Source organism: Ictidomys tridecemlineatus, chromosome 7 (genome assembly GCF_052094955.1).
Source record: "Ictidomys tridecemlineatus isolate mIctTri1 chromosome 7, mIctTri1.hap1, whole genome shotgun sequence".
Classification (NCBI taxonomy): Eukaryota; Metazoa; Chordata; class Mammalia; order Rodentia; family Sciuridae; genus Ictidomys; species Ictidomys tridecemlineatus.
The window spans coordinates 165,985,272-165,999,816 of NC_135483.1; the positions used below are offsets into that span (position 1 = coordinate 165,985,272).

General features: G+C 34.6%; 1 protein-coding gene and 1 non-coding gene across 2 annotated transcripts in view; one reads left to right on the forward strand and one right to left on the reverse strand.

The window, feature by feature from the left end:
* The window catches only part of Catspert (catsper channel auxiliary subunit tau), a 134,251-nt gene that overhangs the window by 108,523 nt on the left and 11,183 nt on the right, over positions 1–14,545 (reverse strand).
* LOC120883875 (U6 spliceosomal RNA) lies at positions 7,304–7,410 on the forward strand. The gene has a single exon (XR_005726054.2). It is a non-coding gene; the product is annotated as a U6 spliceosomal RNA (small nuclear RNA).

Consider the following 14,545-nt stretch of genomic DNA (forward strand, 5'->3'; position numbering starts at 1 on the left):
AATAAACTTGCAAAGTGAGTTCTGAGTCACTGTTCCTCCATCAGAGTGCACTGTCTTACCTGGACCTAGCTTTACTTAAAAATATCTGTGTGTTTTCTTTGTCTTGGTATTTTTCTCCATCTCTCATTGTCCCTACTCAAGATCCTTTGTTGATACTGTGAGGGTGGCAGCACATTTTCAGTGAAATAATGGCAGAAAAAATTTCCTACCTTTAGAAATGAGAGGAACTAAATATCAAAGGCATTGACAAATTTCTATAATCATATAATTTGCCCAAATTGAACCAGAATGATATATACAATTTAAACAGATCAATTTTAAGTGATGCCATCAAAAGTCTTCCAACCAAGAAAAGCCCAGGACCAGATGCACACCCAAACGAGTTCTACAAGACCTTTAAAAGAAGAACTAATACTGATACTCTTCAACTTATTTCAGGATACAGAAAAAGAGGGAGCACTTCCAAACTCATTCTGTGAGGCAAATATCATCCTGATTCCAAAACCAGGCTAAGACACATCAAAAAAAGAAAACTTCAGACCAATATCTCTAATGAACATAGATGCAAAAATTCTCAATAAAATTCTGGCAAATCGATTACAAAAATGTATCAAAAAGATTGTGCACCATGATCAAGTGCGATTCATCCCATAGATGCAAGGTTGGTTCAACAGAAATCAATAAGTGTAATTCATTACATCAATAGACTTAAAGATAAGAATCATATGATCATCTCAATAGATGCAAAAAAAAAGCATCTGACAAAATACAGCACTCCACTCCTTCATGTTCAAAACACTAGAAAAATTAGGGATAACAGAAACATCACACAACATCATAAAGGCTATCTATGCTAAGCCCCAGGCCAACATCATGCTAAATGGAGAAAAACTGAAGGTATTCCATCTAAAAATTGGAACAAGATAGGAATGCACTATTTCACCACTTCTATTTAACATAGTTCTTAAAACACTGGCCAGAGCAATTAGATAGGCAAAAGAAATTAAAGAGATACACATAGGAAAAGAAGACTCAAATTGGCACTATTTGTTGATAATGATTCTATACCTAGAAGACCCAAAAGTTTCACCAGAAAACTTCTAAAACTAGTAAATGAATTCATCAAAGTACCAGGATATAAAATAAAATAAACACCCATAAATCAAAGGCATTTCTGTATATCAGTGACAAATCCTCAGAAAGGAAAACAAAGAAAACCACCCCATTTACAATAGCCTCAAAAAAAAAAAAACTTGGAATCAACTTAATGAAATAGGTGAAAGATCTATATAATGAAAACTATATAACCCTAAAGAAGTCAAAGAAGACCTTAGAAGATGAAAAGATCTATCTTGCTCTTGGATAGGCAGAATTAATATTATCAAAATGACCATCCTTTGAAAAGCACTATACAGATTTAATGCAATTCCAATCAAAATCCCAATGACGTTCCTCATAGAAATAGAAAATGCAATAAAGAAATTCATCTGGAAAGATAAGAGACCCAGAATAACTAAAGCAATCCTTAGCAGGAGAGTGAAGTAGGCAGCATCACTATACCAGACCTTAAACTACACTACAGAGCAATAGTAACAGAAACTGCATGTTATTGGCACCAAAACAGATTGGAGGACCAATGGTACAGAATGGAGGACATAGAGACTAACCCCAAAATTACAATTATATTAGAAAGGTTACAAAAACATGCATTGGAGAAAAGATAGCTTCTTCAACAAATGGTACTGGAGAAACTGGAAATTCATATGAAACAAAATGAAATTAAACCCTATCTCTCACCATGCACAAAACTCAACTCAAAATGAATCAAGGACCTAGGAATAAAACCAGAGAACCTGCGTCTAATAGAAGAAAAAGTAGGCCCTAATTTCCATCATGTGGGATTAGGCCCCAACTTCCTTAATAAGCCTCCTTTGGTGCAAGAATTAAAATCAACAATCAATAAATGGGATGGACTCAAACTAAAAAGTTTCTTCAGCAAAAGAAACAGTGAGGTGAATAGAGAGCCTACATCTGGGAGCAAATCTTTAGCCCTCACACATCAGATAGAGCACTAATCTCTAGGGTATGTAAAGAACTCAAAAAGCTAAGCACCAAAAAAAAAAAAACCCACAAAAAAACAAATAAATAAATGGGCCAATGACCTGAACAGACACTTCTCAGAAAAGGATATATAATCAATCAACAAATATATGAAAAAAAAAGTTCATCATTGCTAGCAATAAGAGAAATGCAAATCAAAACCACTCTAAGATTTCATCTCATTCCAGTCAGAATGGCAGCTATTATGAAGACAAACAACAATAAATTTGATGAGAATATGGGGAAAAGGTACACTCATATATACTGAGGGTGGAAAGCAATTTGGAGCAGCCAATATGGAAAGAAGTATGGAGATTTCTTGGAAAATTGGAAATGGAACCACCATTTGACTCAACTATCCCTCTCCTCAGTCTATACCTAAAGGACTTAAAAACAGCATACTACAGGGACACAGTCTCATCAATGTTTATGGCAGCACAATTCAAACAACTAAACTGTGGAACCAACCTAGATGCCCTTCAATAGATGAATGGATAAAAATATGGCATATATACATAATGAAATATTACTCAGCAACAAAAGAGAATACAACTATGGCATTTGCAGGTAAATGGATGGAGTTAGAGAAGATAATGCTAAATGAAGTTAGCCAATCCCCCCAAACCAAATGCTGAATGTTTTCTCTGATATAAGGAGGCTGATTCATAATGGGGTAGGGAGAGGGAGCATAGGAGGAATAGACAAACTCTTGATAGGGCAGAGGGGTGGAAGGGGAAAGGGAGTGGGTATGGTGTTAGCAATGATGGTGAATGTGATGGACATTACTATCCAAAGTACATGTATGAAGACATGAATTGGTCTGAATATACTTTGTACACCAACCAGAGATATGAAAAATTGTGTTCTATATGTATAATAAGAATTATAATGCATTCTGCTGTCATATATAAATTTTAAAAAATAGTTTAAAAAAAGAAATGAGAGGAACTATTCACATCCAGGAGGCATACAGAAATCCAAATAGACAAAATTTAAAAAGAACTGCTCTCTGAGCTGGGGATGTGGCTCAAGTGGTAGTGTGCTTGCATGGCATGCATGGGGTGCTGGGTTCGATCCTCAGCACCACATAAAAATAAAATAAAGATGTTGTGTCCACCGAAAACTAAAGAATAAATATTAAAAAAATTTTTTCTCTCTCTCTCTTAAAAAAAAAGAACTGCTCTAAGACACACTATAATTAAAATGCCTTACATAAAAAAAAAGTAAAGAATATTAAAGGCTTCAGGAGAAAATTTTCAGGTCACATTTAGAGGTAAAGCAGTGAGGATCATTCTGACTTTTCAACTGAGACCATGTAGTCAAGGAGGGCTTAGAATGAGATATTTCAAGCTCTAGGGGGGGAAAAAAACAATTGTCAGTCACGATTGTTATATTTAGCAAAGCTATCTTTCTAAAAAACAGGATGATAAATAAAAACATTTCATGGTAAGAATTCCTGACCACTAAGGAGGCTCTACCAAAAAATACTTAGGAAAATACTACATTCAAAAATAACTCAAAAACAAGCCCCTAAGCCCCAAAATGGAAAAAGTTCTATAATAGAGTAATTAACTAAATGAAAATAAGACTGAATGAAATAAAACAGACATGATGACACCATTCTATATTTAGAAGACCCCATAAAACTTCACCAGAAGACATTTAGAACTCATAAATGAATTCAGCAAAGTAACAAGATATGAAATTAACACCCATAAATCAATTGCATTCCTATACATCATTGATAAATCCACTTAAAAGAGAAATTATGAAAACCATTCCATTCATAATAGCCTCAAAGAAAATAAAATATTTGGGAATCAATCTAATGAAAGAAGAGAAAAACTTCTACAATGAAAACTATAGACCACTAAAGAAAGAAATTGAAGAAGACCTTAGAAGATGGAAAGCTCTCCCATGTCATTGGATAGGCATAATTAATATTGTCAAAATGGCCATACTACCAAAAGTGCTATATATATAATGCAATTCCTATTAAGGCCCCAATGATGTTCTTCATAGAACTAGAAAAAGCAATCATGAAATTCATTTGGAAAAATAAGAGGCCTAGAATAGCCAAAGTAATGTTCAGTGAGAAAAATTAATCAGGAGGCATCACAATACCAGATGTTAGATTATACTACAGAGCTATAGTAACAAAAATGACATGGTATTGGCACCAAAATAGACATGAAAACCAATGGCATGGGGCTGGGGATGTGGCTTAAGCAGTAGCGTGCTCACCTGGCAAGCATGGGGCACTGGGTTTGATCCTCAACACCACATAAAAATGAAGAATAAAGATATTGTGTCCACCTAAAAAAAAAACTAAAAAATAAATATTTTTAAAAAAAAACCAATGGCACAAAATAGAAGACACAGAGACAAATCCACATCAATACAGTTATCTCATACTAGAAAAAGGTGCCAAAAAACATACATTGGAGAAAAGATAGCTTCTTCAACAAATGGTGCTGGGAAAACTGGAAATCCATATGTAGCAAAATGAAATTAATCCCCTACCTCTTATCCTACACAAAAGTCAACTCAAAGTGGATCAAGGATTTAGGCATTAGACCAGAGACCCTGTGCCTAACTAGAAGAAAAAGTAGGCCCCATTCTCCATAATGTTGGCTTAGAAACTGAATTTCTCAACAAGATTCCTAAAGCACAAGAAGTAAAATAAAAAATCAATAAATAATACTATACAAACTCAAAAGCTGCTTCACAGCAAAGGAAACAGTCAAGAACATGAAGAAAGAGCCTACAGAATGAGACAAAATGTTTGCCACCTGTACCTCAGATTAATCTCTAGGATATATAAAGGACACAAAAAAGTTAACACCAAAAAACCCCATAACCCAATAAATAAATATGCAAAGGTACTGAGCAGACACTTCACAGAAGAAATCAAATGGTCAACATATATATGAAAAAATGTTCAACATCTCCAGTATTAGAAAAATGCAAATCAAAACTAAACCAAGATTTCATCTCAGTCTAGGCAGAATGACAATTATCAAGAATATAAGTTAACAATAAATGTTGGCAAGGATGTGGAGGAAAAGGTACACTCATACATTGCTGGTGGGACTGTAATTGGTGCAACCACTCTGGAAAGTGGTATAGAGATTTTTCAGAAAACTTGGAGTAAAACCACCATTTGACCCAGTTATCCCACTTCTCGGCATATATACTAATGACTTAAAATCAGCACACTATAGTGATAAAGCCATATCAATTAATGTACATAACAGCTTAATTCACAACAGCTAAGCTATGGAACCAAACTAGGTTCCTTTCAGTAGATTAATAGATAAGGAAAATGTGGTACATATATACAATGGAATATTACCCAGCCATAAAGAATGAAATTATGGCATTTGCTGGTAAATAGATGGAACTGGAAACTATCAGTTTTTTTTTAAGTGAAATAAGCCAATCCCGAAAAACCAAAGGCCAAATCTTCTGATATGTGATTGTTGACTCATAATAGGCTGGAGGGGAGGGAGGAGTGGAATTTTATTGGATTGGACAGTGGGGAATGGGGGAAAGGAAAAGGGATGGGACTGGGAAAGGCAATAAAATGAACTAGATTATAACTTTCCTATACTCATATATGAATATATGACCAGTGTAACTCCACATCATGTACAACCACAAGAATGGGAAGTTATACTTCATATATGTATGACATGTAAAAACACATTCTATTGTCATGTATAACTAAAAAGAACCCCCCAAAAAGTAGCTCAAATCCAATTTTGTCCCATTTCAAAATCTGGTGCTTGAACCACTGTTCTACCCCTCTCCCCACCAAGTCACCTTGTTAAGTGAAATAAGCCAGATTCAGAAAGACAAGTATTGAGTGTTTTCTCTCATAGTGGAAACTAAACTTTAAAAAAACAAAAACAAAAAGGAAAAGGGATTGATGGAAAGGGGGAAGAGAATGCTGAGAGAGGGACTGATAAGGGAGGTGGATATGATAAAAGTACATCACACATGTGTGAAAATGTCAGTCAAACCCATTAATTAATCTGTGCAGTTTATATGATTTAATATTAAAAAATAACTGACTCTCCTGTATAACACTCACAAAGAAATACAGCAGACAAACAAAAGTGTCAGGAATAACAAACATCTGTCCATAACAACACTGAATGTAAATGGTCTCAACTCTTAAGTTAAAGTCATAGGGTGGTAGAATGGATTTAATAAAAGAAGAAAAGAAGATACAATTATATGCTGTTTTGTTTTCTTTTTTGTTCTTTTTAGATATACATGACAATAGAGTGTATTTTGATATATTACACATACAGTAAGTATAACTTCCCATTCTTACATGCTGTTTTCAAGAGACTTATTTCATTACCAAAGATATCCACAGGCTAAATGTAGGATTAAAAAGGAAAAAAAAAGATTTTCCATGCAAATCTAAAGACAAGTAGGAGTAGGTTGGACATATGGAACAAGGTAGATTTCAAGCAAAAATTAATCCAAAGAGACAAGGTCACTACATATGGGTAAAGGTCACCACATATGGGTAAATCCAACATGATGATATAACAATAATACATATGCTCCAAATGTCAGTGTGCCTAATTATATAAAATAAATACTTCTCAATATTAAATCCAAGATAGACCCCAATACAATAATACTAGGGGATTTCAGCACACCCCTCTCACAAATAGACAGGTTATCCAGATATAAGATCAATAAAGATACTTCTAACCTAAATAATACTATAAATAAAACAGTCCTAAAAGATATCTATAGAATAGTTCATCCAAAAACAGCAGAATTTACTTTCTTCTCAGCAAATCAAGGCATCTTTTCCAAAACAGGTAATTTATAAGTCTTAGCAAATACAAAGAAACTGATATAATCCTGTGCAAAGCAGCCACAGGCGATCAGAGACCATGGTTCAAGTCACTGTTCTCCATAATCCTTGATGAACGTAGATGCAAAAATCCTAAATAAATATCTGCAAACTGCATCCAAAAACACATTAAGAAGATTATATGTCATGATCAAGTGGGTTTCATCCCAGGGATGCAAGTTTAGTTCAATATATTTAAACCAATAAATGTGATTCATCCCATAAATAGAATCAAGGACAAAAATCATATGATCATCTCAATAAATACAGAAAAAGTCTTGGACAAAATTCAGCACCCATTCATGTAAAAAACACTGAAGAGTGCTTGCTTTGGCAGCACATATACTAAAATTGGAATGATACAGAGAAGATTAGCATGGCTCCTAAACAAGGATGACATGCAAATTCGTTAAGCATATTTTTTATAAACACCATATTGTAAGGGGAAAATATAATGTCTTAAATAACTGTATTTAAAATTGGCAAAAAAAAAACACTGAAGAAACTAGGTATAGAAGGAGCATCCCTGAAATCCCTGAATACTATTCAGGCTATATATGATAAACCCATAGTCATCATGATACTAAATGGAGAAAAACTGAATGCATTTCCTCTAAAATCAGAAATAAGACAAGGATGTTCATTGCACCACTCCTATTCCATATAGTTCTTGAAACTTTAGCAAGAATAATCAGACAGTAGAAGGAAATTAAAGTGATACAAATATAAAAGAAGTCAAACATCTCTACTGATGACATAATGCTAAACTTAGAAGACTCCTCCAGAAGACATCTAGATAAGCAAATCACTGAAGTTATAGGATACAATATCAACACACAAAAATCAATAACTGTTTCTATATTCCATTAAAAAATGCACTGAGAAAAAAGTTTAAAATTATTCCGTTCACAATAATCTCAAAAAATGTATTTGAGAATAAATCTAACAAGAGATTAAAGACTTTCATAATGAGAATTATAAAATATTGAAGAACAGAAGATGAAAATACCTATAATGTTCACTGAGAGGTAGAATTAATATCAATCTATAGATTCAATGCAATTCCCATCAAACTACCCAGGGCATTCTTCCACACAGTTTATGATCAAATTAGTTATGGCAAATGGATGTAACTCACATCCCTCAGTTTGGCAAAAATTGCTATGTTCATGTTTTTGTTGAGACTTATTCTCGATTTATCTTTGCCACTGTCTGTGTAAAAGAGAATGCTCAACATGTTATTTCTCATTGCCTAGCTGCTTTTGCAGTATTGCCTAGCTGCTTTTGCAGTATTGTGCTGTCCTTTATCAGTTTTAAACTGAAAATGCTCCATCTTATACTAGTTCTTGTCAACAGTTTTGCCACCAATTTCATATTGATCATAAAACAGGCATTCCTTATATCCTCAAGGTCAAGCCATTTATTTATTAAGCTGCAATCACAAAAAACAAAAAGTGGGAAATAAGACCCCACAAAATAACCTTAATCATGCTTTGTTTTAAATTTTTCAAATTGTGATTCTTAAGGTCACACTGCTACCAACAGACACGTATCTTCTGCTATAACAAGTCTGTTATATATATCTTCTGCTATAACAAGCCTAGTTTGGTGGAAAGATCTACAAACAGGACAATGCAAAAAACAAGATTCAGTGATCATATGGGGTAGAGATCATATGGGATAGAGGTCATACTTGTGTTTTCCCAGAAGGTGCATTTCATCCTATTTGGGTACCTGATTGTGCCATCAGGCATGGAGGACCTGGAGCCAAAGTTCAAATGACTAAAGATCAATCCAGAGATGTTAGCCCTGATCCCCAGCAGGATCAGGAAGCTAATAAGGAGGAAAAGGGTGAGGAAGATCTTGTTGGATCAAACATGTGCCCTTGTGCCCTTGTAGAAACAACTGAAGAATCTAATGCAACAGACCGAGCAGATGGTTCATCAACAAGTAAAAATTAAAGTCTCCAACCATAATGTTTGTGGCCATGATAGCTCTATTGAGCTGTCACATAAGTAGGGGCCCTGGAGAAACTTATTGGACCCATTTACCATTAGTGCATCCAGTGGTATGGACTGGAGAATCCATCCCAGTATTTACTCATTTATAGATACTCACATTACACCCATCCATGTGACTGAATCTAATTATACTGGCTACAGTGGACAACTACCTATATGCTGGTCCCATAATAAACATGCTGGATGTTTAAAGAAAAAGACAGCATTTGGGGGACCTAGACCAGCCAATTGTATTGACCCATGGGCAAGATTATATGTCCAGACGGTTATTAAATGGGACTTTCTCATAATAAGCCAGTCATTTCCACAGAACATCCACCAATACCTTACTGTCCTAATCATTCTGCAATAGAATTTTGCACCTTTCCTAAATGGATGGAATGTGCAAACGTCTTTCCAGTACAACTTAAAGCTTCTAGAAATGGTGGATATATTTTGGATTGGCCTCCAAGAATTGATAAAAGACAACTACATAAGGATGTCATGACCCCTGGAGGTTTCATTGGTAATATTCTAATCTTCAGTGAAGGTGGTATCCAAAAAGATCTCTGGCGTTTAATTGCAGCCTCAGTTTTTCTACATTAAACAGATGGCCCTATGCTTGACTTTGTAGGCAGGAATAGCAAAAAGGGCTCCTCCTGTGGCCTGAGAGCCTGTGTTCAATTTCCTTATGCCTTAAATACTGTAACTGTAAGACTTAAGGAAAAAAAGGTAAAAAAATATCTTGTAGTCTATAAAAGATGCAATCTAATTACATCACTAGATTTAACAGAGAGGAACGTTAATCCTTCACCAACTCTTCTGCCTCACTGCCAGCCAATATTTCACAACAATGGTATGCTGATGCTGGTGTTCAACTTTTAAAACAGATAACCAGAACCAAATGAGCTCTTGGTCTCATAATTCTTGGAGTGGCTGCTTTAATCTCCTTTATGGTATCTACAGTAATAGCTTCAGTAGCTATATCTCAAAACATTCAACAAGCAAATTTTCTTAATAATTTTGCTCAAAATACTTCTAAAGCCCTCCATAATCAGATAATATTGATGAGAAGATTGAAACTAAAATGCCTTGGAAACTACTGTCATAAATACAAGTAATGAGCTTTCCTTTCTCAAATTTAAACAAAGGCTTAAATGCCATGCTGACTCCAAGTATGTCTGTTACTGCCAAATATAAAGCTTCACAATAGGATTGGTAAAAGGTTAAAAATCATCTTATGGGTATTTGGCATAGCAATAATAATAGCTCGGCTCTTCTGGAGAAGATTCAATTCATTTATTACATCATCACATCCAGGATATTCAGAAAAGTAAAATCAATCTTATGGATTCTGCATCCCTAGCTGATCAGATACTTCATGAATTGAATGGCTTTAATCCTGGAAATATGTTGAAACATTCTGCATGGTATATTATTGGAATGATATGTTTGCTACTAATTCTTTTTGGTGCATACCCTCAGAACAAGGACCTAGGAACTCAAAATAATGGCCCATCATTTGCATTTAAAAAATAAAGAAGAGGGATGTGTGGGGAGCCATCCATGAACTGTGCATGAATCAACATGGAAGCCATTAGGCAGGAAAGTCTGGTATCGGAAACTCTACTGGTTTGAGAATGCCCAATTCATGTGACTTCCTATATAGCTCCATCAGAGGTTAAGCACAACACCAGAGATGGGCATGACCCATTAAGAACCAAAGAGCCTGTTTACCCCTACCCCTATTCCTGTTTTTCTAGAAGCTCCTATCAAACTCTTTTGATCTGTACCGCTATATATAAAGCAAGCATGGGCTCCTTCTTTGTGTTGGCAGCTGTACACCTCTGGTCAGTTGAGTCCATCATTTATTATTTCTGATCTCTCATGTTTATTTCATGGTACTATTTACATAGTTTTTATTTGACAGCCAGCCCATCCTCCAACAGGAACTTTTTCCACGCACATGAACAAGACCTAACACTAAAAAGACTTAATAACTGACTCAATAAATGGATGGATGATCTAGACATTTCTCAAAAGAAGAAATACAAACGGCTGACAAATATATGAAAAAATATTCAACATCCTTAGCAATCATGGAATTTCAAATCAAAACTGCACTAAGATTTCATTTCAACCCTCAAAATGGCAATCAACAAGAATACAAATAACAAGGGTTGGGGTTATAGCTCAGTGGTAGAGCACTTGCCCAGCATATGTGAGGCACTGAGTTGAATTCTCAGCACCACATATAAATAAATAAATAATCCACTGACAACTTAAAAAAAAGAATACAAGCTGGGTACAGTGGTGCACACGTATAATCCCAGTGGCTCAGGAGCCTGAAGCAAGAGGATCAGGAGTTCAAAGCCATCCTCAGCAAAAGCAAGGTGATAAGCAACTCTAAAACACAAGATAGGAAGGGGATGTGGCTCTGTGGTCGAGTGCTCTTGAATTCAATCCCCAGGACCCACCATCCAAAAAAGAATACAAATAACAAGAATTGCTGGCTAGGATATTGGGGGGGAGTACACTTATACATTGTTGGTGGGACTACAAATTAGTATACCACTTTGGAAAGCAGGGTCAAGTTTTCTCAAAAAACTAGGAATGGGGGCTGGGGTTGTGGCTCAGTGGTAGAGCACTCGCCTATTACTTGTGAGGCCCTGGGGTCGATTCTCAGCACCACATATAAATAAATAAAATAAACGTATTGTGACCACCTACAACTAAAAAATAAATATTAAAAGACTAGGAATGGAACTACCATATGACACAGCTATCCCAGTTCTTGATATTTATCCAAAAGATCAAATCAGCATGCTATATAATGATAGATTCATAAATATAAATAGCAGTACAATCAACAAGAGCCAAGTTATAGAACCAGCCTAGGTGCCCATAAGTAGATGAATCAATAAAGAAGATGTGGAATATATACACAATGTAGTTTTACTCAGCACAAAGAAGAATGAAATTATGTCATCTGCTGGCAAATGGATAGAACTGGAGAAAATCATGCTAAGTGAAATAAGCCAGTCTTAGAAAGTCAAGAGTCAAATATTTTCTCCCATACATGGAAATTAGAAAAAAAGAATAAAAAAAGGAGAACTCATAAAAATAGAATGGAGAGCAGCAAAGTAGAAGCAGGGAAAAGGGTGAGTGAGGAGGGGAGGCAAAAGGGAAGAAGCAGGGAATAAAGTTGACCAAATTATTATTATGTGCAATATGAGTATATCACAATGTATTGTATTTTTATATGTAACTATAAGGCAGCAATTAAAAATAAACACACAGAAGGAAAACCAATAGAGAAAAGCAATCAAAGCGAAGGAGGAAGAACAGAAGGGGATAAATAATGGGGATTGAAATGAAGAAAACTATGCTGTATACTATATATATATATTATATTATATGCTATATACATATATATATTATGAATATGTCCAAAATATTGTAATATATTATGTAAAACTACAATGCACTAAATTTTTTAAATACCATAACATGAATCAGAAATACAAGTTCATTTAAAAATTTTTGCTACCAAAAGCACACATAATCTAACAAATAAATTAGTTGAATATACACTTCTCTGAAGAAGCACAAATGGCCGATAATTACATGAAAAAAAATGTTCACCATCTTTAATCACTAGGAAAATACAAATCAAAATTACATTCAAATTCTATCTCACCCCAGTAAGAATGACTATTACCAAGAACACAAAAAATAATAAGTGCTATTGCAGCTGAAGGAAAAAAAGTACCCTCGTATACTATTGGTCAGAATGTAAATTAGAAACAGCCACTGTGGAAATCAGACTGGAATTTCCTTAAAAAAAAAAAAAAAAGAACTGAAGATGGAGTTTTCAAATGATACAGCTATTCAATTATTCTTGAAGGATAGAAGGATAGAAATCAACATACCTGTATAGCCATGTTTAATGTACCACTATTCATAATGGCCTAGCTATGGATTCAGCCTAGCTTACCAACAGATTAATGGATAAAGAAAATGTGATATATGTATGTGTGCATACACTGGAGTTTTATTTCAGAAATAAGAATGAAATTGTGTCATTTGCAGGAAAATGGATGGAACTGGACAACATAGTAAGTGAAACTGAGAAAGGCAAGTATTACACTGTTTTACACTGTTTTCTCTCATATGTAGAATCTAGGAGAAAGAAGATAACATGTAAATAGAAAGGAGATATTAGGGAAGGGAAAAGTGAGTAGTGAGAGGGGGGAAAAGGGAAAAAGAATAGGGAGGATGCCTATTCAAGTACATTATGTGTATGTACAGAACTTTCACAATGAATACCATTGTTTCATGCAACTAATATGCACTAATAATTATAATTTTAAAATAAAATAATTTTAAAATGCCTGTAATAAGGTTCAATGAATGTGTTTAATTTATATGAATTTCTTCAGAAAAAAAACTCCAGGTCTGATTTTCTAATAGAAATTTTAAAATTGAAGGCAATCTGTTTCACATAACCCACTATAATGAATAAGATGACTGTAATATAGATAACTCCCTCCCATATGGAAAAAAGGTAAGTATTTGTGTTGCTAGTTGAATGTTTCTACTTAAGTACTTTATTTAAAATTTATATGGAACTCTGAAAGATGCTGCATGATATCAAATGAAGTAAATATTTTTTATTTAAAAAATAAAAAGAAGGAAATTCTGTCATTTGCAATAATATGGATGAACCTAGAGAACATCATGCTAACTGATAAAGGAATACAAAGACCAAAACTTCATGATCTCATATATGGAATCTAAAAACAATGAACTCACAGAAGTAGAGAGTAGAAGGCTGGTTATTGGAGGTTGAGAAGGGGGTGGGTAGATGAGATAGAGCCTCCCTGCTCACATTACTACCTTTTTCCTTCCTCAGCTGAACAGACCTCTTTTCAGTGGCAGCAGCATCAGTAAAATAAGCCTTTGCCAAATTCCTATCAGAATCTTGAGCAACAGTTCTAAACATATCTCATAAAGCCTCTGACTCCACCTAGAATTTCTCCTGAATCTGCAGAGAATTTTGATTTCAGTTAATTTCACCATGCCATTCATCTCTATACCTCTTGCTCCACCTTGAATAGAAGCCCCTTGTGGCACTTCTATTAAAAAGTCTGTGTATCATATGCGTTCTCTGCACTTCCTTCTCCAATGACTTTTTTTGATCCACTCTGCTCCATTCCATATTTTTCTTTGAAGACCTACTAGCCTACATGTTTGCATTTTCCTAGAATACTTCTACTTCCTAACCCTAATTGAGCACTCACTATCCTTACATTAATTAATTATAACCCTAATTGAGTACTCATTATTCTTATATTAATTAATTATTATAATAATTATTAGGAAGTAGAAGTAGAAGCTAACGCATCTATATGCCTGGCACAAGGTAGTTTCCAACTTGAAGTGTTTTTACTCTCAAAGAGTTTCAGTCTGGTATTGAAGACAGATAAGTAAAAACTAGTTGCAGTTTCAATATATAAAAATGGTTGCCAAAATAGTAACAATAACAACAATAGCAGAGTAG